This window comes from Pseudophryne corroboree, unplaced genomic scaffold (assembly GCF_028390025.1).
Source record: "Pseudophryne corroboree isolate aPseCor3 unplaced genomic scaffold, aPseCor3.hap2 scaffold_639, whole genome shotgun sequence".
Taxonomy (NCBI): domain Eukaryota; kingdom Metazoa; phylum Chordata; class Amphibia; order Anura; family Myobatrachidae; genus Pseudophryne; species Pseudophryne corroboree.
The window spans coordinates 200,129-226,853 of record NW_026970228.1 but is presented as its reverse complement, the minus strand read 5'-3'; the positions used below and the strand labels follow the sequence as shown (position 1 = coordinate 226,853).

At 48.0% G+C, this 26,725-nt stretch overlaps 13 non-coding genes and 3 pseudogenes across 13 annotated transcripts; all 16 read right to left on the bottom strand.

Moving 5' to 3' along the window:
• Window positions 1-12,575: 12,575 nt before the first annotated feature.
• LOC135036287 (U1 spliceosomal RNA) lies at window positions 12,576-12,738 on the bottom strand. The gene has a single exon (XR_010231090.1). It is a non-coding gene; the product is annotated as a U1 spliceosomal RNA (small nuclear RNA).
• Window positions 12,739-12,890: 152 nt separating this feature from the next.
• On the bottom strand, window positions 12,891-13,054 carry LOC135036265 (U1 spliceosomal RNA). The gene has a single exon (XR_010231068.1). It is a non-coding gene; the product is annotated as a U1 spliceosomal RNA (small nuclear RNA).
• A 692-nt stretch (window positions 13,055-13,746) lies between these two features.
• On the bottom strand, window positions 13,747-13,888 carry LOC135036293 (U1 spliceosomal RNA; annotated as a pseudogene).
• Window positions 13,889-14,040: 152 nt separating this feature from the next.
• Window positions 14,041-14,204, bottom strand: LOC135036261 (U1 spliceosomal RNA). The gene has a single exon (XR_010231064.1). It is a non-coding gene; the product is annotated as a U1 spliceosomal RNA (small nuclear RNA).
• Window positions 14,205-14,875: 671 nt separating this feature from the next.
• Window positions 14,876-15,038, bottom strand: LOC135036280 (U1 spliceosomal RNA). The gene has a single exon (XR_010231083.1). It is a non-coding gene; the product is annotated as a U1 spliceosomal RNA (small nuclear RNA).
• A 152-nt stretch (window positions 15,039-15,190) lies between these two features.
• LOC135036266 (U1 spliceosomal RNA) lies at window positions 15,191-15,354 on the bottom strand. The gene has a single exon (XR_010231069.1). It is a non-coding gene; the product is annotated as a U1 spliceosomal RNA (small nuclear RNA).
• Window positions 15,355-16,025: 671 nt separating this feature from the next.
• LOC135036291 (U1 spliceosomal RNA) lies at window positions 16,026-16,188 on the bottom strand. The gene has a single exon (XR_010231093.1). It is a non-coding gene; the product is annotated as a U1 spliceosomal RNA (small nuclear RNA).
• A 152-nt stretch (window positions 16,189-16,340) lies between these two features.
• LOC135036273 (U1 spliceosomal RNA) lies at window positions 16,341-16,504 on the bottom strand. The gene has a single exon (XR_010231076.1). It is a non-coding gene; the product is annotated as a U1 spliceosomal RNA (small nuclear RNA).
• Window positions 16,505-17,175: 671 nt separating this feature from the next.
• Window positions 17,176-17,338, bottom strand: LOC135036279 (U1 spliceosomal RNA). Its single transcript, XR_010231082.1, has one exon. It is a non-coding gene; the product is annotated as a U1 spliceosomal RNA (small nuclear RNA).
• Window positions 17,339-17,490: 152 nt separating this feature from the next.
• LOC135036260 (U1 spliceosomal RNA) lies at window positions 17,491-17,654 on the bottom strand. Its single transcript, XR_010231063.1, has one exon. It is a non-coding gene; the product is annotated as a U1 spliceosomal RNA (small nuclear RNA).
• A 671-nt stretch (window positions 17,655-18,325) lies between these two features.
• LOC135036299 (U1 spliceosomal RNA) lies at window positions 18,326-18,488 on the bottom strand. The gene has a single exon (XR_010231097.1). It is a non-coding gene; the product is annotated as a U1 spliceosomal RNA (small nuclear RNA).
• Window positions 18,489-18,640: 152 nt separating this feature from the next.
• Window positions 18,641-18,804, bottom strand: LOC135036259 (U1 spliceosomal RNA). The gene has a single exon (XR_010231062.1). It is a non-coding gene; the product is annotated as a U1 spliceosomal RNA (small nuclear RNA).
• Window positions 18,805-19,486: 682 nt separating this feature from the next.
• LOC135036289 (U1 spliceosomal RNA) lies at window positions 19,487-19,638 on the bottom strand (annotated as a pseudogene).
• A 152-nt stretch (window positions 19,639-19,790) lies between these two features.
• On the bottom strand, window positions 19,791-19,954 carry LOC135036258 (U1 spliceosomal RNA). The gene has a single exon (XR_010231061.1). It is a non-coding gene; the product is annotated as a U1 spliceosomal RNA (small nuclear RNA).
• Window positions 19,955-20,646: 692 nt separating this feature from the next.
• Window positions 20,647-20,788, bottom strand: LOC135036295 (U1 spliceosomal RNA; annotated as a pseudogene).
• Window positions 20,789-20,940: 152 nt separating this feature from the next.
• On the bottom strand, window positions 20,941-21,104 carry LOC135036262 (U1 spliceosomal RNA). The gene has a single exon (XR_010231065.1). It is a non-coding gene; the product is annotated as a U1 spliceosomal RNA (small nuclear RNA).
• Between the last annotated feature and the right edge of the window lie 5,621 nt (window positions 21,105-26,725).

Here is a 26,725-nt window from a genome sequence, read left to right as displayed (position 1 = left end):
GACAGTCAAATAGTGTGCTTAGAGGTTCAGAGTCATTGTATGAGACTCTGGCAACAGTGAATTGATGAGTCTGGTGTCCATAGGGTGGGACGCACTAACCTTTTTATGCTATTGAAATAGTTCTCCTCCTGACCGACGCAGTTCCTTGCTCCGAGGTTGGTGTATTGTCCTGTTGCAGCGCCTCTCCACTGTGGTCACAGTGAGCTGTGTGGTGTTGCTGGCGCATGCCAATCTCCCCCCAACCTCCCTCTGGCATTTCAGACCTACGTACGCATGATGGGATCTTGTATGATATGCGCGTGTGCTGTAGAGATGAAAGTGGCGGTGAGGAGGCAGATCGTGAGATGGGGAAACTTTGTGGACTGTTAGCGAAGGGGAGCACTGGGCAATCTGAGTTGCAAAGAGGGCAGCAGAAGAGGTTATTGCATGTGCACTGGTGACAGGTCCATCCTTGGTGGCTAGCCTCAGTGGTAAAGGGGTACATGAGCTAGTGTCCCTTGGTCAGCCATGTACCATGGCCACCTCCCTACCTCCTATATATTCTCCCAAATCTGTCACTTTGTTACGGTCTGCTGCTGGCACTGGTGTATCGTCCTGCAGATGCCGTCTCCGCCCATTGCTGTGACTTCCCCCAGAGTTAGCCACACAGAGTGACAGATCTGGGAAAATATATAGGAGATCATTACTTTCACTTGCAGCCTACCTTATTTTTTGCAGCCTAGCATGCTCCTGACCCCTTCTCTCACTAATACTTATACAACATTCATGAACTCATCTTAAGGTTTCTTTATTATTCAGTCACACTGTCTTGGATCCAAACCATTTCCTGTGGCATTGCAGTCAAACAATTGAGCTATTTACCCTTGCATAGAAAGGTATAATCTAAGCTAGAGAATTCTATTTGGAGCTCACCTTGTACTTTGTGAAGAAATAATCAGCATTGTGGCTGAGCAGATATATGGAGTGTGTGGCTGCACACTGCATTGATCTGCTGAGTTGCAATGCTAATAATTTTTTTTTGCAAAGTACCAATAGCTTCATATAATGTTCACAATTTTTATGCAGGATCAAGTAGCTCAATGGGTAGGGTGTTTGATTAGAATTCAACAGGTTATAGGTTTGAATCCTGGGTATGGTAGTTTGAGGTGTTATTTAATAAAGTGTGTTTATATATTAGTCACACATGGCTTACTTGTACAAATGGCATGTCACCAGTTAGTGCTGACTGCTGATATGCCATTTGCACAAGCAAGCCATGTGTGACTGTATATGCATTTAAGGAGGGCCCCCCGGCAATACCACAAACCATTGAGTGTCAAGTATACTAGATATATCTTCATATCTCATGTGCTTTCTCTGAGACCAATCTTGTTATGCCCCTTCCCCACGAGGCATGCGCCTTTTGTCCATATTGCAAAAATAGTGGGGGGGGGGGGCATATAATTCTCTGTCACAGGGCACTAAAAAGTCTAGTTATGGCTCTGGTATGCATTATGTAATCTGGCAGACCATCTCTCCAACACTGGCTGATTGGAATAGAAATCCGGTTATCTATGTGAGCAAATGACCATCAACGATTTACTCTCAAACACTAGAAAATGGACAAAAATGGTCCCCTAAACAAATTGGTTAAATTTTAGGGTTTAACCAATTTGTGTAATGACCATTTTTGACCACTTTTCTAGTGTTTGGGAGCAAATGGTTAATTGACATTTGCTCCTATACATTACCAGATTTTTATTCCATCCATCCAGACTGGATAGATAGCCTGACAGATAATTGTGTAGTGTACGCCCAGGATAACTGTCAGTTATGCTTTCTTTTATGATGGCACACAAATGGGTGGGCAGATCCAGGGCAAGCACTGCCCACTCATGCATAGTTGTCAACTGATGTGAAGTTCCAGGGGGCAATCTCAGTTATAAATAAAAGTATCTGGAAATTGTCCCTAGTTTAATAAAAAAAAAAAAAATTGATCAACTCCATTTATTTAGTATGATATCCCAGGTGATAGGATGCCGACATCTCAAACTACAATACCAAGGATTCAAACCTATAACCTGTTGAATTCTAATCAAACACCCTACCCATTGAGCTATTTGATCCTGCATAAAAATTGTGAACATTATATGAAGCTATTGGTACTTTGAAAAAAAAAGTATCAGCATTGCAACGCAGCAGATCCATGCAGTTTGCAGCCACACACTACATGTATCTGCTCAGCCACAATGCTGATTATTTCTTCACAAAGTACAAGGTGAGCTCCAAATAGAATTCTCTATCTTAGAATTATACCTTTCTATGCCAAACTTAGAAGTCGGGCCCCCCACCCTGGGATCCCCCAGAGGGAGGCCCGCCCCGTCATGCGGCAGGCTTGTCCGTTTTGGAAGCAGGCTGACGGGCAGCCCAGGCTTGCTTCAGTCTGGGCTTGGCAGGTCTGGAAGCATGAGCTTGCTTTGGGTATGCCTGACCATGGGTACGCTTTACCTGGAGGATGAAAGGGCCAAGGAAAAGTACTTTTAGCCTTCTACGTGGTAGGAGTCATACTAGGTAGGCAAGTTGTTTTAGCAGTAGCCAGATCAGCTACAATCTTATTGAGGTCTTCTCCAAAGAGAGTGTCTCCCTTGATAGGAAGCACCTCCAGGGTTTTCTTGGAATCCATATCCACCGACCAGGATCTCAACCAGCTGTATAAAGTATTACCTTGGAACTGGCTCTCCACTCCCCATTATCTGGTTATCATGACTTCCTCCGCCAGTTTCCAGACTCGCTTGCTGAAGCTCGGCCACTTCTTCCTAGCAGCAGGCTCCTGGATCACTGGGCAGCAGAGGTGCTTGGGAGCCGGATGGGGGAGGAGCAATAAGGCAGGCAGCCTTTGGCACACACACACACACACACACACACACACACACACACACACACACACCAAAAAAGAACATATCCCAGTTTAACATAACGCTATGTGGTGCAAGGTATGGAGCTGGTCACTTGTATCAGACCTCTGACATTTGCCTTTTCACCCATATTGCATACTTTTTCTTGCAGGTTGTGTCTTAATTCAAGAAGTGTTCTAAGTACTTCAGCTTAGTATCTTTACTGACCCCTCTTTACCCCACACTACATAACTGACCCCTCTATACCCTACACTACATCACTGACCTTTCTATAACCATCACTGCATTACTGACCCCTCTTTACAGTACACTGACCTCTATATACCTGCTAGTACATCCCTGATGCCTATATTCCCTACGCTACATCCCTGACACCTCTATTCCCTACGCCACATCCCTGATGCCTCTATTCCCTACGCCACATCCCTGACGCCTCTATTCCCTACGCCACATCCCTGACGCCTCTATTCCCTACGCCACATCCCTGACGCCTCTATTTCCTACGCTACATCCCTGACGCCTCTATTCCCTACGCCACATCCATGACGCCTCTATTCCCTACGCCACATCCCTGACGCCTCTATTCCCTACGCCACATCCCTGACGCCTCTATTCCCTACGCTACATCCCTGACGCCTCTATTCCCTACGCTACATCCCTGACGCCTCTATACAGTACAATGCATTACTGATCCCTCTAGACCATACATCCTCATTACATCAGAGAGTTAGTGAAACACTGGAAAAAATAAGGGTATAAGTGGACTACAGAAACTGATGCTCTAAACAAAGGAGAGAGAGAGAGAGAGAGAGAGAGAGAGAGTAAAGCACAAGGGAAAGTGGGCAATTGAAACACCATAGAGAGAGGAGAGATAGAAATGCCTGAAAAAGTAAAGGGGGTTGGGTATGGCATCCGGCGCTCGGGATTCCAGAGGTCACATGATCCCCAATCCTAATACTAACCCTCTGGGGGGGTGGCGGATAGGGCTAACCCTCAGGGGGTGGCAGCTAGGGCTACCCCCCCCCCTCCTAGTGCCTTCCCTTACACCACCTCCCCTGGTCCGACTCCTAACCCTCCCTCCAATACTCACCTTCGGGATGTTGGCTGTCTGTGTGCCGGCACCAGTCTCCCAAGTGGTGTCAGGATTCCAACATCGGTCAAATGACCGCCGGTATACCATCTGCCGGGATGGTAAATGTATCCTGAGGACAGGTAGTGAGTGTGGAGGGATAGGTGGTTCAGTAAAATGTAACGGCTCAAACTGCGATCATTCACTGATAAATAGATTTATAGCTCTCCCTTTTTAACCATTGCAATTATAAAAGCAATGTTTTTTTAAACTTTTAAATAAAGCTTGTTAGCATCCCCAGCACACTGTATATGCTGGGAGATGTAGTTCTCAATATGAAAACATTTAATTACTGTATGAACTCTAATCCCACAACTGAAACCTGGATGGTGCTCCTGGCAAGTGACATCCTGGCCAAGGGGTAGATACGCCCCTGAGGGTCAGGGCCAGCAACAGAAATCTTGGGCCCCAGTACACTGATATCTCTGGGGCCCCCTTAAGCCCCCCTTAACTTGGCAGAGGGATCTTTAAAAAAAAAATGGAGCCTTTGACTCGGACCGTCAGTGAGGCCGGCAGGTGGTTTTCATACTGGGCTATCCAGCTCTTCGGTGGCGGTGGCAGGGACATTCAGAAAAGGGCCAGCACAGCAACATGCATAATAATGGCAATACAGTATGGACAACAGGGACTGGACAAAGTGATGGGGTAAAAGGAGGGGGGAGGGTTTAGTTGGCCTGTTGACACTGCAGCATACTTACGACTGCAAGGGATATAGGACTCTTGAGTTCACGGGCCAATTTCATGGCAGTCTCGGATAGGAGGGCATTGTGGATTCACCAAGGGAATGCTGATGCTGACTCCAAGAAGAAAGGGAGTCTCTTCCCTATGAAGGTGAAGCCTTGTTTGGCGACGGCCTAGTTAATTTGATCTCGGCAGCTCCCGCAGGTAAGCCAACCTTCTTGCCCTATGTTCCCTCTCAACGGATGAAGACGCATCATTATCTACCGCAGTCATTTTGGCCCAATAGATATGCAAGAAGTTAAGATTCCCCTTTCTTTGCAGGTAGAGGAAGGAGAAGGAAGAGGTCTGTAGCCTCTTCAAGATCGCAGGAGCAGAGATTGTCCTCTGCTTCTGCCAAATCCACTGCATGACGCTGGGGCTTGTTTGCAGGAGCCCACACCAGTGGGGGCACGTCTAAAACTCTTCAGTCAGTTCTGGATTCATTCGGACCTGGACTCGTGGGTTTTACAAATAGTGTCCCAAGGGTACAAACTGGGGTTTCAAGACGTTCCCCCTCACCGATTGTTCAAATCGGCCTTAGTCAGCAGGGAGAAGGTTTTTATTCAAGCCTCTTCGTGGTCCCGAAGCCGGACGGCTCAGTCAGACCAATCTAAATTCTGAAATCCCTCAATTTCTTCCTAAAGAAATTCAATTTCAAGATGGAATCTCTCAGGGTAGTGATCTCCAGTCCGGAGGAAAGAGATTTCATGGTTTTGGTAGACATAAAGGATGCCTACTTACATGTTCCCATTTAGCCACTGCATCAAGCTACCTAAGGTTTGCAATTCAGGATTGTCATTACCAATTTCAGACATTGCCATTTGGACTGTCCACGGCTCCGAGGATTTTCACCAGGGTGATGGCGGAAATGATGGTTCTCCTTCGCAAGCAAGGAGTCACAATTATCCCGTACTTGGATGATCTCCTGATAAAGGTGAGATCCAGGGACCAGTTGGTGCAAAACATTGCACTCTCCCTGACAGTTCTTCAACAACATGGTTGGCTCCTACACTTGCCAAAATCGCAGTTGGTCCCAATGACGCGGTTGTTGTTTTTGGGAGTGATACTGGACACAGAAGAGGTTTTCTTCTAGTGGAATGGCTCTGGAGATCCAGAGTCTGGTCAAACAAATTCTGAAACCAGCAAGAGTGTTAATCCATCAATGCATTCGGTTGCTGGGGAAGATGGTTGTGGCCTACGAGGCCATTCAGTTTGGCAGGTTCCATGCTAGAGTGTTCCAGTGTGACCTGTTGGACAAGTGGTCCGGATCCCACCTACACATGCACCGGAGGATAATCCTGTCTTCCAAGACCAGAATCTCACTCCATTGGTGGCTGCACAGTTCTCACCTCCTAGAGGGGCGATGGTTCGGGATCCAGCACTGGATCCTACGGACCACAGATGCAACCCTCCGAGGCTGGGGAGCAGTCACACAGGGGGAAAACGTCCAAGGAAGATGGTCAAGTCAGGAAAGTTGTCTCCACATAAATGTTCTGGAGTTAAGGGCCATTTAATAACTGCAGACACAGTACGCACTGGGACGGGTGCCCAGCATCCTGTACAGACTAAGAGAAAAGGATTTACCGGTAGGTATTAAAATCCTAGTTTCTCTAACGTCCTAGAGGATGCTGGGGACTCCGTAAGGACCATGGGGATAGACGGGCTCCGCAGAGTTCATGATCTTCACTGAGGTAACGCACAGCACTGCAGCTGTGCGCCATTGCTCCCATACACCTCACATACTCCGGTCACTGTAAGGGTGCAGGGCGCAGGGGGGGCACCCTGGGCAGCAATATAAACCTCTTTTTGGCAAAAATATAACATATATACAGCTGGGCACTGTATATATGTATGAGCCCCCGCCAATTTTACAGTTTAAGCGGGACAGAAGCCCGCCGCCGAGGGGGCGGGGCTTCTCCCTCAGCACTCACCAGAGCCATTTTTTCTCCAGAGCACCGCTGAGAGGAAGCTCCCCGGACTCTCCCCTGCTTATACCACGGTAGAGAAGAGGGTTGAAAAGAGGGGGGGGCACAAAATTTGGCGCAAATTACATACAGCAGCGCTACTGGACAAACATTAAGTTATTGTGTTATTCCTGGGTTATATAGCGCTGGGGTGTGTGCTGGCATACTCTCTCTCTGTCTCTCCAAAGGGCCTTGTGGGGAAACTGTCTTCAGAAAAAGCATTCACTGTGTGTGTGGTGTGTCGGTACACGTGTGTCGACATGTCTGAGGAAGAAGGCTATATTAGAGAGGAGCGGGAGCAAATGAATGTGGTGTCTCCGCTGACACCTGATTGGATGGATATGTGGAATGCTTTAAATGCTAGTGTAAACTCATTGTACAAAAGATTAGACAAGGCTGAAGCTTTGGGACAGTCAGGGTCTCAACCCATGCCTGATCCTATGTTGCAGGGACTGTCAGGGTCTCATAAGCGCCCACTATCCCAGATTGTTGACACAGATACCGACATGGATTCTGACTCCAGTGTCGATTACGATGATGCAAAGTTACAGCCAAAATTGGCAAAATCCATTCGATATATGATTATGGCAATAAAAGATGTTTTGCACATCACAGAGGAACCCCCTGTCCCTGACAAGAGGGTACATATGTACAAGGGAAAGAAGCCTGAGGTAACCTTTGAGGGGGTCACACGAGCTGAACGAGTTATGTGAAAAAGCTTGGGAATCTCCAGATAAAAGACTGCAGATTTCCAAAAGGATTCTTATGGCGTATCCTTTTCCATCAACGGATAGGTTACGATGGAAATCCTCCCCTAGGATGGACAAAGCATTAACACGCACAGCTACAGTTGGAAAATCAAATTTTTTACCTTATGTTCCCTCAAAGCATAAGAAAGCTCCGCATTATCAAATGCAGTCCTTTCGGTCACAAAGAAACAAGAAAGTGCGAGGTGCGTCCTTTCTTGCCAGAGGTAGGGGCAGAGGAATAAAGCTGCACAACACAGCTAGTTTCCAGGAACAGAAGTCCTCCCCGGCCTCTACAAAATCTACCTCATGACGCTGGGGCTCCACTGGCAGAGTCCGGCCCATGTGATGTCATGCAGCTGCTCTGACCACACCTCCTGTTTCTCCGTTGCCGACCCCATTTTGAAACCATGCCCCCGCACCGCTCCATCTCCGACTTGGAAATGGAGTGTTGTTGACCCCCCTCCCACCCCCCCCTTCACCGATTCACAGACAGAGGCGATCGCATTATCTGCGGGGTGTCGCAGAAAATGCAGGCGGATGCGTATGCTCTTAGCAGTTTTTGCAGTTGGATTGCGATCCAACCTGAATCAGGCCCCATTACCTATCACAATGCACTGCGGGTAGTACAAAATGGGGTTAATATAGGAGAAAAAACCCCAACCTTAACTGTCCCTGGTGGCTAGTGGAGCGGCTGCCCAGTAATCAGTGTCCACGCCAGTGCGCACACGGCCCGCCCCCATCAGCGGCCTCGTGATCCCGGAGGGCGGTGTGTGTGTGTGACTGACCTTAGGAAGAAACCGGAGCCTCCGCTGCAGTGACCCAGCAACCGGGGCACGGGAGTATACTGCGCCATTGGGAGTGATGGAGCTGCAGTAAAGAAGTCTATTAGACCTAGCCTGCTGCAGCCCTTGTAGATTCTTATAAAAAAAGTTCTTCTTTTCTTGCCAAAATTAATAGCTAAGAATAGGCTGCCTGAGGCATCCCCCTGTTAAGTGGCCTGCTACTGAAGGCACCAACTACAAACTGAGCTCCCTGTTCATGGAAGCAAGGTTATAGAGGAGGGGGCGCTGAGCATCTTGGGAACAGTCAAAAGCTTTGAGCCTGTTGGTGCCTCAGATCAAGATCCTACTCTACACCCCAATGTGAATCCTTGTGGAGTCCAGTGTACCCCACAGAAGAAATTAATGTGTCACACCCATTGGCAGCAACATTAGAATAGCTGCTGATGGGCACAATTGAGAAAGGAAGGGGGGAAAACATTTGAATCCAGCACATATATGTAATTTGAATATGTAATTTGTACCTTCCTACTTTAAAATGTAATGGATGAACCTCACCCTGTGAGAACTATCTTCATGATCAAGAGACCTCATATGCAAGATAAGTATGTGTTGGGATAGGGCTGTGGAGGGCGGCTGCTCGGGCACACCCCTGTCAAGTTAAGGAGATTCAACAGAGGCAGCACAAGGGAACTCTCATCTGGGGACAACAACTGCAGGGAGAACACATTTTCAGACGAATGTGGGAGGGCAGAAGGCTGCCTAATACTGAAGCACCCCCAAACAACAAACCAAATGCAGCAACTAGTGCAAGCATTCCTGGGGGAAGGCCTGCAGCAGATGGATTTGAATATGGTGATGTCATCCAAGCAGTGGGCATAGTTGGCTGCAACCCTCGTCTGCATATGAAAAGAGAAAAGGGTCACGCAGGGCATGGCGGCCTTTGTGGGGTTGCGCTTGGATGACGCCTAAATCGCTTTATACACCCCCACCCCCCATCAGTGTGGGCTCATGTTGGCCATGCCCCAGCCCCTGAAGCATTCAAGCTGATTTCTTGCAGCAGCTGGACCCAGTAACAGCTCCAGAGTTGCTCTACAAGACAAGTAAAAGGGTGTGAGCCCTGCAGCACCACCTGTAGTTTGCATACACACATATATAGGACAGCATCTCTTATATGCCCCAGGGTCAATAAAATAGTATCCTTATCTAGGGTATCCATCCCCTCAGATAAGGTATCCGTCCATGCCGCTACAGCACTACACACCCAGGCCGACGCAATTGCCGGTCTGAGTAAGGTACCTGAATGTGTATAAATGGACTTCAGGGTAATCTCCTGTTTGCGGTCAGCACACTCTTTGAGGGTAGCCGTATACTGGGACGGGAGGGCTACCTTCTTGGATAAGCGTGTTAATGCTTTGTCCACCCTAGGGGAGGATTCCCATCGTAACCTATCCATTGATAGGAAAGGATACGCCATAAGAATCCTTTTGGAAATCTGCAGTCTTTTATCTGGAGATTCCCAAGCTTTTTCACATAACTCGTTCAGCTCGTGTGACCCCCTCAAAGGTTACCTCAGGCTTTTTTCCCTTGTACATATGTACCCTCTTGTCAGGGACAGGGGATTCCTCTCTGATGTGCAAAACATCTTTTATTGCCATAATCATATATCGAATGGATTTTGCCAATTTTGGCTGTAACTTTGCATCATCGTAATCGACACTGGAGTCAGAATCCGTGTCGGTATCTGTGTCAACAATCTGGGATAGTGGGCGCTTATGAGACCCTGACAGTCCCTGCAACATAGGATCAGGCATGGGTTGAGACCCTGACTGTCCCAAAGCTTCAGCCTTGTCTAATCTTTTGTGCAATGAGTTTACACTAGCATTTAAAACATTCCACATATCCATCCAATCAGCTGTCGGTGGAGACACCACATTCATTTGCTCCTGCTCCTCTCTAATATAGCCTTCTTCTTCAGACATGTCGACACACGTGTACCGACACACCACACACACAGGGAATGCTTTTTCTGAAGACAGTTTCCCCACAAGGCCCTTTGGAGAGACAGAGAGAGAGTATGCCAGCACACACCCCAGCGCTATATAACCCAGGAATACACAGTAACTTAATGTTTGCCCAGTAGTACTGCTGTATGTAATTTGCGCCGAATTATGTGCCCCCCCCCTCTTTTCAACTCTCTTGTCTACTATGGTATAAGCAGGGGAGAGTCCGGGGAGCTTCCTCTCAGCGGTGCTGTGAAGAAAAAATGGCGCTGGTGAGTGCTGAGGGAGAAGCCCCGCACCCTCGGCGGCGGGCTTCTGTCCCGCTTAAACTGTAAAATTGGTGGGGGCTCATACATATATATAGTGCCCAGCTGTATATGTGTTATATTTTTGCCAAAAAGAGGTTATATTGCTGCCCAGGTGCCCCCCCCCCCCCTGCGCCCTGCACCCTGCAGTGACTGGAGTGTGTGAGCTGTATGGGAGCAATGGCGCACAGCTGCAGTGCTGTGCGTTACTTCAGTGAAGATCATGAAGTCTTCTGCCACCTCTGAAGTCTTCTTTTCTTCTCATACTCACCCGGCTTCTATCCTCCGGCTCTGCAAGGGGGACGGAGGCGCGGCTCTGGGACGGACGGCGATGGTGAGATCCTGCGTACCAATCCCTCTGGAGCTAATGGTGTCCAGTAGCCTAAGAAGCAGGACCTTGCAACTCAGAGTAGGGCTGCTTCTCTCCCCTCAGTCCCTCGATGAGGGAATCTGTTGCCAGCAGTGCTCCCTGAAAATTAAAAACCTAACAAAATACTTTCTGTCAGAAAGCTCAGGAGAGCTCCTGAAAGCATCCAGTCTCCACTGGGCACAGTATCAAACTGAGGTCTGGAGGAGGGGCATAGAGGGAGGAGCCAGTGTACACCAAGAACTAAAGTCTTTCTTAAAGTACCCATGTCTCCTGCGGAGCCTGTCTATCCCCATGGTCCTTACGGAGTCCCCAGCATCCTCTAGGACGTTAGAGAAAATAGGATTTTAATACCTACCGGTAAATCCTTTTCTCTTAGTCCGTAGAGGATGCTGGGCACCCGTCCCAGTGCGTACTGTGTCTGCAGTTATTAAATGGCCCTTAACTCCAGAATATTTATGTGGAGACAACTTTCCTGACTTGACCATCTTCCTTGGATGTTTTCCCCTGTGTGACTGCTCCCCAGCCTCGGAGGGTTGCATCCGTGGTCCCTAGGATCCAGTCCTGGATCCCGAACCATCGCCCCTCTAGGAGGTGAGAACTGTGCAGCCACCAATGGAGTGAGATTCTGGTCTTGGAAGACAGGATTATCCTCCGGTGCATGTGTAGGTGGGATCCGGACCACTTGTCCAACAGGTCCCACTGGAACACTCTGGCATGGAACCTGCCAAACTGAATGGCCTCGTAGGCCGCAACCATCTTTCCAAGCAACAGAATGCATTGATGGATTAACACTCTTGCTGGTTTTAGAATTTGTTTGACCAGACTCTGGATCTCCATAGCCTTTCCACTGGAAGAAAGCCTCTTCTGTGTCCAGTATGACTCCCAAAAACAACAACCGCGTCATTGGGACCAACTGCGATTTTGAATAGAACCTCACCCTGGGAGAACAATCTTCATGACCATGGTATCTCCTATGCAAAATAAGTATGATTTGGGATAGGGCTGGGGAGGGCCGCTGCTCAGGCACATCTCTGTCAAGTAAAGGAGATTCAACTGAGGCAGCACAAGGGAACTCACATCTGGGGACAACAACTGCAGGGAGAACACATATTTTCAGATGAACATGGGAGGGCAGAAGGCTGCCTAATACTGAAGCACCCCCAAACAACAAACCAAATGCAACAACTAGTGCAAGCATTCCTGGGGGAAGGCCTGCAGCAGATGGATTTGCATATGGTTGTGTCATCCAAGTAGTGGGTCAAAGTTGGCTTCAACCCTCGTCTGCATATGAAAAGAGAAAAGGGGCGTGCAGGGCATGGCGGCCTTTTGCGGCGCTTGGATGACCCCTAGTTCACATTAAACACCCCCACCCTCCTTCGGTGTGGGGCTCATGTTGGCAATGCCCCAGCCCCTGAAGCATTCAAGCTGATTTCTTGCAGCAGCTTGGCACTGTAACAGCTCCAGAGCTGCTCTGTAAGGCAAGTAAAAGGGTGTGGGCCCTGCAGCACTACCTGTAGTTCGCATTATGCGTTGGAAGGCACAAAGTAAGCAGACAGGAGGAGAAGTCAGGATAGTGCACAAGGGTATAGAAGGGAGGGGCTCAAAAAAAAAGAAGTGGAAACAGACAGCAAACTAGGCTGGAGAGAGACCTGAGACAAAGAGATCTGAATTATATGAAAGCCGACCAGTGGAAACACAAATTATGCAGTCAAGTGTCCCACATTTGGGGAAATCGCAGGAGCAGCACACCCAGAGTGCAATGGGTGAGCCTTGCCCTGGGAGAAGCACCTTCCTGATCATAGTATCTCACCTGGCAGGTAAGTAGGAGTTGGGCTAGAGCTGGGGAGGGTCGCTGCTCGGGCACCCCCCTGTCAAGTGAAGGAGATCCAACTGAGGCAGCACAAGGGAACTCTCGAAAGAAGAACAAGGCTAGAGGAAGATCTGAGACAAAGAAATCTGACTTTTACCAGAGCTGACCAGAGGAAAGCACAAACACAGTCCCCCACTACCACAAATAATGCAGTCGAGTTTCCCACATTTGGGGAAATCACAGGGGTCAGCATACCCAGAATGCAATGAATGAACCTCACCCTGGGAGAAGAATCTTCATGACCATGGTATCTCCTATGCAAAATAAGTATGATTTGGGATAGGGCTGGGGAGGGCCGCTGCTCAGGCATATCTCTGTCAAGTAAAGGAGATTCAACTAAGGCAGCACAAGGGAACTCTCATCTGGGGACAACAACTGCAGGGAGAACACATATTTTCAAATGAACATGGGAGGGCAGAAGGCTGCCTAATACTGAAGCACCCCAAAACAACAAACCAAATGCAACAACTAGTACAAGCATTCCTGGGGGAAGGTCTGCAGAAGACGGATTTGCATACAGTGATGTCATCCAAGCAGTGGGCCAAAGTTGGCTGGAACCCTCATCTGCATATGAAAAGAGAAAAGGGGTATGCAGGGCATGGCGGCCTTTTGCGGCGCTTGGATGACCCCTAGTTCGCATTAAACACCTCCACCCTCCTTCGGTGTGGGGCTCATGTTGGCTATGCCCCAGCCCCTGACGCATTCAAGCTGATTTCTTGCAGCAGCTGGGCACTGTAACAGCTCCAGAGCTGCTCTGTAAGGCAAGTAAAAGGGTGTGGGCCCTGCAGCACTACCTGTAGTTCGCATTGTGTGTTGGAAGGCACAAAGTAAGCAGACAGGAGAAGTCAGGATAGTGCGCAAGGGCATAGAAGGGAGCGGCTCAAGAAAAGAGAAGTGGAAACAGACAGCAAACTAGGCTGGAGAGAGACCTGAGACAAAGAGATCTGAATTATATGAGAGATGACCAGGGGAAACACAAATTATGCAGTCAAGTGTCCCACATTTGGGGAAATCGCAGGAGCAGCACACCCAGAGAGCAATGGGTGAGCCTTGCCCTGGGAGAAGCACCTTCATAATCATAGTATCTCACCTGGCAGGTAAGTAGGAGTTGGGCTAGAGCTGGGGAGGGTCGCTGCTCGGGCACCCCCCTGTCAAGTGAAGGAGATCCAACTGAGGCAGCACAAGAGAACTCTCAAAAGAAGAACAAAGCTAGAGGAAGATCTGAGGCAAAGAAATCTGACTTTTACCAGAGCTGACCAGAGGAAAGCACAAACACAGTCCCCCACTACCACAAATAATGCAGTCGAGTTTCCCACATTTGGGGAAATCACAGGGGTCAGCATACCCAGAATGCAATGAATGAACCTCACCCTGGGAGAACAATCTTCATGACCATGGTATCTCCTATGCAAAATAAGTATGATTTGGGATAGGGCTGGGGAGGGCCGCTGCTCAGGCACATCTCTGTCAAGTAAAGGAGATTCAACTGAGGCAGCACAAGGGAACTCTCATCTGGGGACAACAACTGCTGGGAGAACACATATTTTCAGATGAACATGGGAGGGCAGAAGGCTGCCTAATACTGAAGCACCCCAAAACAACAAACCAAATGCAACAACTAGTACAAGCATTCCTGGGGGAAGGTTTGCAGAAGACGCATTTGCATACAGTGATGTCATCCAAGCAGTGGGCCAAAGTTGGCTGGAACCCTCATCTGCATATGAAAAGAGAAAAGGGGTATGCAGGGCATGGCGGCCTTTTGCGGCACTTGGATGACCCTTAGTTCGCATTAAATACCCCCACCCTCCTTTGGTGTGGGGCTCATGTTGGCAATGCCCCTGCCCCTGAAGCATTCAAGCTGATTTCTTGCAGCAGCTTGGCACTGTAACAGCTCCAGAGCTGCTCTGTAACGCAAGTAAAAGGGTGTGGGCCCTGCAGCACTACCTGTAGTTCGCATTGTGTGTTGGAAGGCACAAAGTAAGCAGACGGGAGAAGTCAGGATAGTGCGCAAGGGCATAGAAGGGAGCGGCTCAAGAAAAGAGAAGTGGAAACAGACAGCAAACTAGGCTGGAGAGAGACCTGAGACAAAGAGATCTGAATTATACGAGAGCCGACCAAGGGAAACAAAAATTATGCAGTCAAGTTTCCCACATTTGGGTAAATCGCAGGAGCAGCACACCCAGAGTGCAATGGGTGAGCCTTGCCCTGGGAGAAGCACCTTCATGATCATAGTATCTCACCTGGCAGGTAAGTAGGAGTTGGGCTAGAGCTGGGGAGGGTCGCTGCTCGGGCACCCCCATGTCAAGTGAAGGAGATCCAACTGAGGCAGCGCAAGGGAACGCTCGAAAGAAGAACAAGGCTAGAGGAAGATCTGAGACAAAGAAATCTGACTTTTACCAGAGCTGACCAGAGGAAAGCACAAACACAGTCCCCCACTACCACAAATAATGCAGTCGAGTTTCCCACATTTGGGGAAATCACAGGGGTCAGCATACATAGAATGCAATGAATGAACCTCACCCTGGGAGAACAATCTTCATGACCATGGTATCTCCTATGCAAAATAAGTATGATTTGGGATAGGGCTGGGGAGGGCCGCTGCTCAGGAACATCTCTGTCAAGTAAAGGAGATTCAACTGAGGCAGCACAAGGGAACTCTCATCTGGGGACAACAACTGCAGGGAGAACACATATTTTCAGATGAACATGGGAGGGCAGAAGGCTGCCTAATACTGAAGCACCCCCAAACAACAAACCAAATGCAACAACTAGTACAAGCATTCCTGGGGGAAGGCCTGCAGCAGATGGATTTGCATATGGTGATGTCATCCAAGCAGTGGGTCAAAGTTGGCTTCAACCCTCGTCTGCATATGAAAAGAGAAAAGGGGTGTGCAGGGCATGGCGGCCTTTTGCGGCGCTTGGATGACCCCTAGTTCGCATTAAACACCTCCACCCTCCTTCGGTGTGGGGCTCATGAGTGCTATGCCCCAGCCCCTTAAGCATTCAAGCTGATTTCTTGCAGCAGCTGGGCACTGTAACAGCTCCAGAGCTCCTCTGTAAGGCAAGTAAAAGGGTGTGGGCCCTGCAGCACTACCTGTAGTTCGCATTGTGCGTTGGAATGCACAAAGTAAGCAGACGGGAAAAGTCAGGATAGTGCGCAAGGGCATAGAAGGGAGCGGCTCAAGAAAAGAGAAGTGGAAACAGACAGCAAACTAGGCTGGAGAGAGACCTGAGACAAAGAGATCTGAATTATACGAGAGCCGACCAGGGGAAACACAAATTATGCAGTCAAGTGTCCCACATTTGGGGAAATCGCAGGAGCAACACACCCAGAGTGCAATGGGTAAGCCTTGCCCTGGGAGAAGCACCTTCATGATCATAGTATCTCACTTGGCAGGTAAGTAGGAGTTGGGCTAGAGCTGGGGAGGGTCGCTGCTCGGGCACCCCCCTGTCAAGTGAAGGAGATCCAACTGAGACAGCACAAGAGAACTCTCAAAAGAAGAACAAGGCTAGAGGAAGATCTGAGGCAAAGAAATCTGACTTTTACCAGAGCTGACCAGAGAAAAGCACAAACACAGTCCCCCACTACCACAAATAATGCAGTCGAGTTTCCCACATTTGGGGAAATCACAGGGGTCAGCATACCCAGAATGCAATGAATGAACCTCACCCTGGGAGAACAATCTTCATGACCATGGTATCTATTATGCAAAATAAGTATGATTTGGGATAGGGCTGGGGAGGGCCGCTGCTCAGGCACATCTCTGTCAAGTAAAGGAGATTCAACTGAGGCAGCACAAGGGAACTCTCATCTGGGGACAACAACTGCAGGGAGAACACATATTTTCAGATGAACATGGGAGGGCAGAAGGCTGCGTAATACTGAAGCACCCCCAAACAACAAACCAAATGCAACAACTAGTGCAAGCATTCCTGGGGGAGGGCCTGATGCAGATGGATTTGCATATGGTGATGTCATCCAAGCAGTGGGTCAAAGTTGGCTTCAACCCTCGTCTGCATATGAAAAGAGAAAAGGGGCGTGCAGGGCATGGCGGCCTTTTGCGGCGCTTGGATGACCCCTAGTTCGCATTAAACACCTCCACCCTCCTTCGGTGTGGGGCTCATGTTGGCTATGCCCCAGCCCCTGACGCATTCAAGCTGATTTCTTGCAGCAGCTGGGCACTGTAACAGCTCCAGAGCTGCTTTGTAAGGCAAGTAAAAGGGTGTGGGCCCTGCAGCACTACCTGTAGTTTGCATTGTGCATTGGAAGGCACAAAGTAAGCAGACGGGAGACGTCAGGATAGTGCGCAAGGGCATAGAAGGGAGCGGCTCAAGAAAAGAGAAGTGGAAACAGACAGCAAACTAGGCTGGAGAGAGACCTGAGACAAAGAGATCTGAATTATACGAGAGCCGACCAAGGGAAACAAAAATTATGCAGTCAAGTTTCCCACATTTGGGGAAATCGCAGGAGCAGCACACCCAGAGTGCAATGGGTGAGCCTTGCCCTGGGAGAAGCACCTTCATGATCATAGTATCTCACCTGGCAGGTAAGTAGGAGTTGGGCTAGAGCTGGGGAGGGTCACTGCTCGGGCACCCCCCTGTCAAGTGAAGGAGATCCAACTGAGGCAGCGCAAGGGAACTCTCGAAAGAAGAACAAGGCTAGAGGAAGATCTGAGACAAAGAAATCTGACTTTTACCAGAGCTGACCAGAGGAAAGCACAAACACAGTCCCCCACTACCACAAATAATGCAGTCGAGTTTCCCACATTTGGGGAAATCACAGGGGTCAGCATACCCAGAATGCAATGAATGAACCTCACCCTGGGAGAACAATCTTCATGACCATGGTATCTCCTATGCAAAATAAGTATGATTTGGGATAGGGCTGGGGAGGGCCGCTGCTCAGGCACATCTCTGTCAAGTAAAGGAGATTCAACTGAGGCAGCACAAGGGAACTCTCATCTGGGGACAACAACTGCAGGGAGAACACATATTTTCAGATGAACATGGGAGGGCAGAAGGCTGCCTAATACTGAAGCACCCCCAAACAACAAACCAAATGCAACAACTAGTGCAAGCATTCCTGGGGGAAGGCCTGCAGCAGATGGATTTGCATATGGTTCTGTCATCCAAGCAGTGGGTCAAAGTTGGCTTCAACCCTCGTCTGCATATGAAAAGAGAAAAGGGGCGTGCAGGGCATGGCGGCCTTTTGCGGCGCTTGGATGACCCCTAGTTCGCATTAAACACCTCCACCCTCCTTCGGTGTGGGGCTCATGTTGGCTATGCCCCAGCCCCTTAAGCATTCAAGCTGATTTCTTGCAGCAGCTGGGCACTGTAACAGCTCCAGAGCTCCTCTGTAAGGCAAGTAAAAGGGTGTGGGCCCTGCAGCACTACCTGTAGTTCGCATTGTGCGTTGGAATGCACAAAGTAAGCAGACGGGAGAAGTCAGGATAGTGCGCAAGGGCATAGAAGGGAGCGGCTCAAGAAAAGAGAAGTGGAAACAGACAGCAAACTAGGCTGGAGAGAGACCTGAGACAAAGAGATCTGAATTATACGAGAGCCGACCAGGGGAAACACAAATTATGCAGTCAAGTGTCCCACATTTGGGGAAATCGCAGGAGCAACACACCCAGAGAGCAATGGGTGAGCCTTGCCCTGGGAGAAGCACCTTCATGATCATAGTATTTAACCTGGCAGGTAAGTAGGAGTTGGGCTAGAACTGGGGAGGGTCGCTGCTCGGGCACCCCCCTGTCAAGTGAAGGAGATCCAACTGAGACAGCACAAGAGAACTCTCAAAAGAAGAACAAGGCTAGAGGAATATCTGAGACAAAGAAATCTGACTTTTACCAGAGCTGACCAGAGGAAAGCACAAACACAGTCCCCCACTACCACAAATAATGCAGTCGAGTTTCCCACATTTGGGGAAATCACAGGGGTCAGCATACCCAGAATGCAATGAATGAACCTCACCCTGGGAGAACAATCTTCATGACCATGGTATCTCCTATGCAAAATAAGTATGATTTGGGATAGGGCTGGGGAGGGCCGCTGCTCAGGCACATCTCTGTCAAGTAAAGGAGATTCAACTGAGGCAGCACAAGGGAACTCTCATCTGGGGACAACAACTGCAGGGAGAACACATATTTTCAGATGAACAAGGGAGGGCAGAAGGCTGCCTATTACTGAAGCACCCCCAAACAACAAACCAAATGCAACAACTAGTACAAGCATTCCTGGGGGAAGGTCTGCAGAAGACGCATTTGCATACAGTGATGTCATCCAAGCAGTGGGCCAAAGTTGGCTGGAACCCTCATCTGCATATGAAAAGAGAAAAGGGGTATGCAGGGCATGGCGGCCTTTTGCGGCGCTTGGATGACCCTTAGTTCGCATTAAACACCCCCACCCTCCTTCGGTGTGGGGCTCATGTTGGCTATGCCCCAGCCCCTTAAGCATTCAAGCTGATTTCTTGCAGCAGCTGGGCACTGTAACAGCTCCAGAGCTGCTTTGTAAGGCAAGTAAAAGGGTGTGGGCCCTGCAGCACTACCTGTAGTTTGCATTGTGCATTGGAAGGCACAAAGTAAGCAGACGGGAAAAGTCAGGATAATGCGCAAGGGCATAGAAGGGAGCGGCTCAAGAAAAGAGAAGTGGAAACAGACAGCAAACTAGGCTGGAGAGAGACCTGAGACAAAGAGATCTGAATTATACAAGAGCCGACCAAGGGAAACAAAAATTATGCAGTCATGTTTCCCACATTTGGGGAAATCGCAGGAGCAGCACACCCAGAGTGCAATGGGTGAGCCTTGCCCTGGGAGAAGCACCTTCATGATCATAGTATCTCACCTGGCATGTAAGTAGGAGTTGGGCTAGAGCTGGGGAGGGTCGCTGCTCGGGCACCCCCATGTCAAGTGAAGGAGATCCAACTGAGGCAGCGCAAGGGAACTCTCGAAAGAAGAACAAGGCTAGAGGAAGATCTGAGACAAAGAAATCTGACTTTTACCAGAGCTGACCAGAGGAAAGCACAAACACAGTCCCCCACTACCACAAATAATGCAGTCGAGTTTCCCACATTTGGGGAAATCACAGGGGTCAGCATACCCAGAATGCAATGAATGAACCTCACCCTGGGAGAACAATCTTCATGACCATGGTATCTCCTATGCAAAATAAGTATGATTTGGGATAGGGCTGGGGAGGGCCGCTGCTCAGGAACATCTCTGTCAAGTAAAGGAGATTCAACTGAGGCAGCACAAGGGAACTCTCATCTGGGGACAACAACTGCAGGGAGAACACATATTTTCAGATGAACATGGGAGGGCAGAAGGCTGCCTAATACTGAAGCACCCCCAAACAACAAACCAAATGCAACAACTAGTACAAGCATTCCTGGGGGAAGGCCTGCAGCAGATGGATTTGCATATGGTGATGTCATCCAAGCAGTGGGTCAAAGTTGGCTTCAACCCTCGTCTGCATATGAAAAGAGAAAAGGGGTGTGCAGGGCATGGCGGCCTTTTGCGGCGCTTGGATGACCCCTAGTTCGCATTAAACACCTCCACCCTCCTTCGGTGTGGGGCTCATGAGTGCTATGCCCCAGCCCCTTAAGCATTCAAGCTGATTTCTTGCAGCAGCTGGGCACTGTAACAGCTCCAGAGCTCCTCTGTAAGGCAAGTAAAAGGGTGTGGGCCCTGCAGCACTACCTGTAGTTCGCATTGTGCGTTGGAATGCACAAAGTAAGCAGACGGGAAAAGTCAGGATAGTGCGCAAGGGCATAGAAGGGAGCGGCTCAAGAAAAGAGAAGTGGAAACAGACAGCAAACTAGGCTGGAGAGAGACCTGAGACAAAGAGATCTGAATTATCTCAGAGCCGACCAGGGGAAACACAAATTATGCAGTCAAGTGTCCCACATTTGGGGAAATCGCAGGAGCAACACACCCAGAGTGCAATGGGTAAGCCTTGCCCTGGGAGAAGCACCTTCATGATCATAGTATCTCACTTGGCAGGTAAGTAGGAGTTGGGCTAGAGCTGGGGAGGGTCGCTGCTCGGGCACCCCCCTGTCAAGTGAAGGAGATCCAACTGAGACAGCACAAGAGAACTCTCAAAAGAAGAACAAGGCTAGAGGAAGATCTGAGGCAAAGAAATCTGACTTTTACCAGAGCTGACCAGAGAAAAGCACAAACACAGTCCCCCACTACCACAAATAATGCAGTCGAGTTTCCCACATTTGGGGAAATCACAGGGGTCAGCATACCCAGAATGCAATGAATGAACCTCACCCTGGGAGAACAATCTTCATGACCATGGTATCTCCTATGCAAAATAAGTATGATTTGGGATAGGGCTGGGGAGGGCCGCTGCTCAGGCACATCTCTGTCAAGTAAAGGAGATTCAACTGAGGCAGCACAAGGGAACTCTCATCTGGGGACAACAACTGCAGGGAGAACACATATTTTCAGATGAACATGGGAGGGCAGAAGACTGCCTAATACTGAAGCACCCCCAAACAACAAACCAAATGCAACAACTAGTACAAGCATTCCTGGGGGAAGGCCTGCAGCAGATGGATTTGCATATGGTGATGTCATCCAAGCAGTGGGCCAAAGTTGGCTGGAACCCTCATCTGCACATGAAAAGAGAAAAGGGGTATGCAGGGCATGGCGGCCTTTTGCATTGTGCGTTGGAATGCACAAAGTAAGCAGACGAGAGAAGTCAGGATAGTGCGCAAGGGCATAGAAGGGAGCGGCTCAAGAAAAGAGAAGTGGAAACAGACAGCAAACTAGGCTGGAGAGAGACCTGAGACAAAGAGATCTGAATTATACGAGAGCCGACCAAGTTCAATCCCACCCAGGAACGTAATTGACCTTGTTATCAGATTTTGGTGATCTTTAAGTAGACAAGTCAAAATTTCAAACCCCCTCTTATGGTGTAGGGTACCTGGCCTTCTCTGATGTAATCAGAGTTAGATTTGATTCAGTGATTTTATAAAAACAGCTAGGAAGCACAATTTAGCAGTGGGTTGCAGAGAAAAAGAAATATGCTGGCAAAAAAATCCAATTGAGTGATTAAACAGCTCTTCATTTTCTGGCTTTATTTTTATGCTAACAAATTTGTTCTCCTGAAAAGTGTCCACAAAGCCAAGTCTCTGATTAACACCTTTGTAAGGATGGTTTTTCACCTATTACTAAATTAAACTTGCTTCATTGGAAAGGCAGCAAGATGCATCCTCATTTCAATGTCTACTGAAATAATACGGGTTGACACCAGGAAACATTAACGCCACTGCATCCTTGCTGCTTTCTCATGTGGAAGTCTGTTTAATGTGAAAACAAGGTGATATCTAATTAGCACACAGGTAAGGAATTAAGAAAATCTTTATTTAAGGGTGAAGATGTTGCTAACAAAATCGTTGCCCCAATGCATCATTGAAATTCAAGCTGAAAAGATGATTTTAATATATCACTTGTACATTTTGTATTGCTCTTCTGGTGACAATGTAGTTTGTTTTTGTCAATTACCATTTTAATAATAGGGTAAAGAAAATTAAGTGGATTTTTGAAAGAAAACAATACTGTCAATATACTATTAAAACAAATTAAAATGGTAAAAGTTATTGTACTTTAAGTAAAAATAAAAGAACCAAAATATCAATCCCAGTTTTGGATTACTTTAATTAACAAAAAAAAAAATGCATATAGCAAAGGATAGTTTCAATCTGCCTACCTCTGGGTTATGGGCCCAGCATGCTTCCATTGCAGTACTCTGCTGCACATGTAAGTGCAAGAGAACCTGAAGCACTCACTCATCATGGAAAAGTACCAATGTGTTTCTTCGTTGGTTGGTGGAAGAAACATCTTACAAAAACTCTCCAGATTATTGACTTTTTAAAGTTTTTCTAGGAAACGTTCTAGATAAATGCTTATTAGCCTTTGTCAGTATGTACTTTTTGCAAAGTGTCTCTGTGGCGCAATCGGTTAGTGTGTTCGGCTATTAACCAAAAGGTTGGTGGTTCAATCCCACCCAGGGACGTAATTGACCTTTTGATCAGATTTTGGTGATCTTTAAGTAGACAAGTCAAAATTTCAAACCCCCTGTTATGGTGTAGGGTACCTGGCCTTCTCTGATGTAATCAGAGTTAGATTTGATTCAGTGATTTTATAAAAACAGCTAGGAAGCACAATTTAGCAGTGGGTTGCAGAGAAAAAGAAATATGCTGGCAAAAAAAATCCAATTGAGTGATTAATAGAGATGAGCGGGTTCGGTTCCTCGGAATCCGAACCCGCCCGAACTTCAGCTTTTTTTACACGGATCCGAGCGACTCGGATCTTCCCGCCTTGCTCGGTTAACCCGAGCGCGCCCGAACGTCATCATGACGCTGTCGGATTCTCGCGAGGCTCGGATTCTATCGCGAGACTCGGATTCTATATAAGGAGCCGCGCGTCGCCGCCATTTTCACACGTGCATTTAGATTGATAGGGAGAGGACGTGGCTGGCGTCCTCTCCATTTAGATTAGAAGAGAGAGAGTGAGATTGAGACAGAGACACTTGATTTACTGGAGCTTAGGAGTACTAGAGAGTGCAGAGTTTACTAGTGACTGACCACTGACCAGTGACCACCAGTGCAGTTTTATTTAATATAATCCGTTCTCTGCCTGAAAAAAACGATACACAGTGACTCAGTCACATACCATATCTGTGCTCAGCCCAGTGTGCTGCATCATCTATGTATAATATCTGACTGTGCTCACACAGCTTAATTGTGGGGGAGACTGGGGAGCAGTTATAGGTTATAGCAGGAGCCAGGAGTACATACATATTATTAAAATTAAACAGTGCACACTTTTGCTGCAGGCAGGAGTGCCACTGCCAGTGTGACTGACCAGTGACCTGACCACACTGACCACCAGTATAGTATACTATATTGTGATTGCCTGAAAAAGTTAAACACTCGTCGTGTGACTTGTGTGGTGTTTTTTTATTCTATAAAAAACTCATTCTGCTGACAGACAGTGTCCAGCAGGTCCGTCATTATATAATATATACCTGTCCGGCTGCAGTAGTGATATATATATATTTTTTATATCATTATTTATCATCCAGTCGCAGCAGACACAGTACGGTAGTTCACGGCTGTAGCTACCTCTGTGTCGGCACTCGGCAGTCCATCCATAATTGTATACCACCTACCCGTGGTTTTTTTTTTCTTCTTTATACATACTACATCTCATTATCATCCAGTCTATATTAGCAGCAGACACAGTACAGTACGGTAGTCCACGGCTGTAGCTACCTCTGTGTCGGCACTCGGCAGTCCGTCCATAATTGTATACCACCAACCCGTGTTTTTTTTTTCTTTCTTCTTTATACATACTACATCTCATTATCAACCAGTCTATATTAGCAGCAGACACAGTACAGTACGGTAGTCCACGGCTGTAGCTACCTCTGTGTCGGCACTCGGCAGTCCATCCATAATTGTATACCACCTACCCGTGGTTTTTTTTTCTTTCTTCTTTATACATACTACATCTCATTATCAACCAGTCTATATTAGCAGCAGACACAGTAAAGTACGGTAGTCCACGGCTGTAGCTACCTCTGTGTCGGCACTCGGCAGTCCATCCATAATTGTATACCACCTACCCATGGTTTTTTTTTCTTTCTTCTTTATACATACTACATCTCATTATCATCCAGTCTTTATTAGCAGCAGACACAGTACAGTACGGTAGTCCACGGCTGTAGCTACCTCTGTGTCGGCACTCGGCAGTCCATCCATAATTGTATACCACCTACCCGTGGTTTTTTTTTTCTTCTTTATACATACTACATCTCATTATCATCCAGTCTATATTAGCAGCAGACACAGTACAGTACGGTATTCCACGGCTGTAGCTACCTCTGTGTCGGCACTCGGCAGTCCATCCATAATTGTATACCACCTACCCGTGGTTTTTTTTTCTTTCTTCTTTATACATACTACATCTCATTATCAACCAGTCTATATTAGCAGCAGACACAGTACAGTACGGTAGTCCACGGCTGTAGCTACCTCTGTGTCGGCACTCGGCAGTCCGTCCATAATTGTATACCACCTACCCGTGGTTTTTTTTTCTTTCTTCTTTATACATACTACATCTCATTATCATCCAGTCTATATTAGCAGCAGACACAGTACAGTACGGTAGTCCACGGCTGTAGCTACCTCTGTGTCGGCACTCGGCAGTCCGTCCATAATTGTATACCACCTACCCGTGGTTTTTTTTTCTTTCTTCTTTATACATACTACATCTCATTATCAACCAGTCTATATTAGCAGCAGACACAGTACAGTACGGTAGTCCACGGCTGTAGCTACCTCTGTGTCGGCACTCGGCAGTCCATCCATAATTGTATACCACCTACCCGTGGTTTTTTTTTCTTTCTTCTTTATACATACTACATCTCATTATCAACCAGTCTATATTAGCAGCAGACACAGTACAGTACGGTAGTCCACGGCTGTAGCTACCTCTGTGTCGGCACTCGGCAGTCCATCCATAATTGTATACCACCTACCCGTGGTTTTTTTTTCTTTCTTCTTTATACATACTACATCTCATTATCAACCAGTCTATATTAGCAGCAGACACAGTACAGTACGGTAGTCCACGGCTGTAGCTACCTCTGTGTCGGCACTCGGCAGTCCATCCATAATTGTATACTAGTATCCATCCATCTCCATTGTTTACCTGAGGTGCCTTTTAGTTGTGCCTATTAAAATATGGAGAACAAAAATGTTGAGGTTCCAAAATTAGGGAAAGATCAAGATCCACTTCCACCTCGTGCTGAAGCTGCTGCCACTAGTCATGGCCGAGACGATGAAATGCCAGCAACGTCGTCTGCCAAGGCCGATGCCCAATGTCATAGTACAGAGCATGTCAAATCCAAAACACCAAATATCAGTAAAAAAAGGACTCCAAAACCTAAAATAAAATTGTCGGAGGAGAAGCGTAAACTTGCCAATATGCCATTTACCACACGGAGTGGCAAGGAACGGCTGAGGCCCTGGCCTATGTTCATGGCTAGTGGTTCAGCTTCACATGAGGATGGAAGCACTCAGCCTCTCGCTAGAAAACTGAAAAGACTCAAGCTGGCAAAAGCACCGCAAAGAACTGTGCGTTCTTCGAAATCCCAAATCCACAAGGAGAGTCCAATTGTGTCGGTTGCGATGCCTGACCTTCCCAACACTGGACGTGAAGATCATGCGCCTTCCACCATTTGCACGCCCCCTGCAAGTGCTGGAAGGAGCACCCGCAGTCCAGTTCCTGATAGTCAGATTGAAGATGTCAGTGTTGAAGTACACCAGGATGAGGAGGATATGGGTGTTGCTGGCGCTGGGGAGGAAATTGACAAGGAGGATTCTGATGGTGAGGTGGTTTGTTTAAGTCAGGCACCCGGGGAGACACCTGTTGTCCGTGGGAGGAATATGGCCGTTGACATGCCTGGTGAAAATACCCAAAAAATCAGCTCTTCGGTGTGGAAGTATTTCACCAGAAATGCGGACAACATTTGTCAAGCCGTGTGTTCCCTTTGTCAAGCTGTAATAAGTAGGGGTAAGGACGTTAACCACCTCGGAACATCCTCCCTTATACGTCACCTGCAGCGCATTCATAATAAGTCAGTGACAAGTTCAAAAACTTTGGCCGACAGCGGAAGCAGTCCACTGACCAGTAAATCCCTTCCTCTTGTAACCAAGCTCACGCAAACCACCCCACCAACTCCCTCAGTGTCAATTTCCTCCTTCCCCAGGAATGCCAATAGTCCTGCAGGCCATGTCACTGGCAATTCTGACGAGTCCTCTCCTGCCTGGGATTCCTCCGATGCATCCTTGCGTGTAACGCCTACTGCTGCTGGCGCTGCTGTTGTTGCTGCTGGGAGTCGATGGTCATCCCAGAGGGGAAGTCGTAAG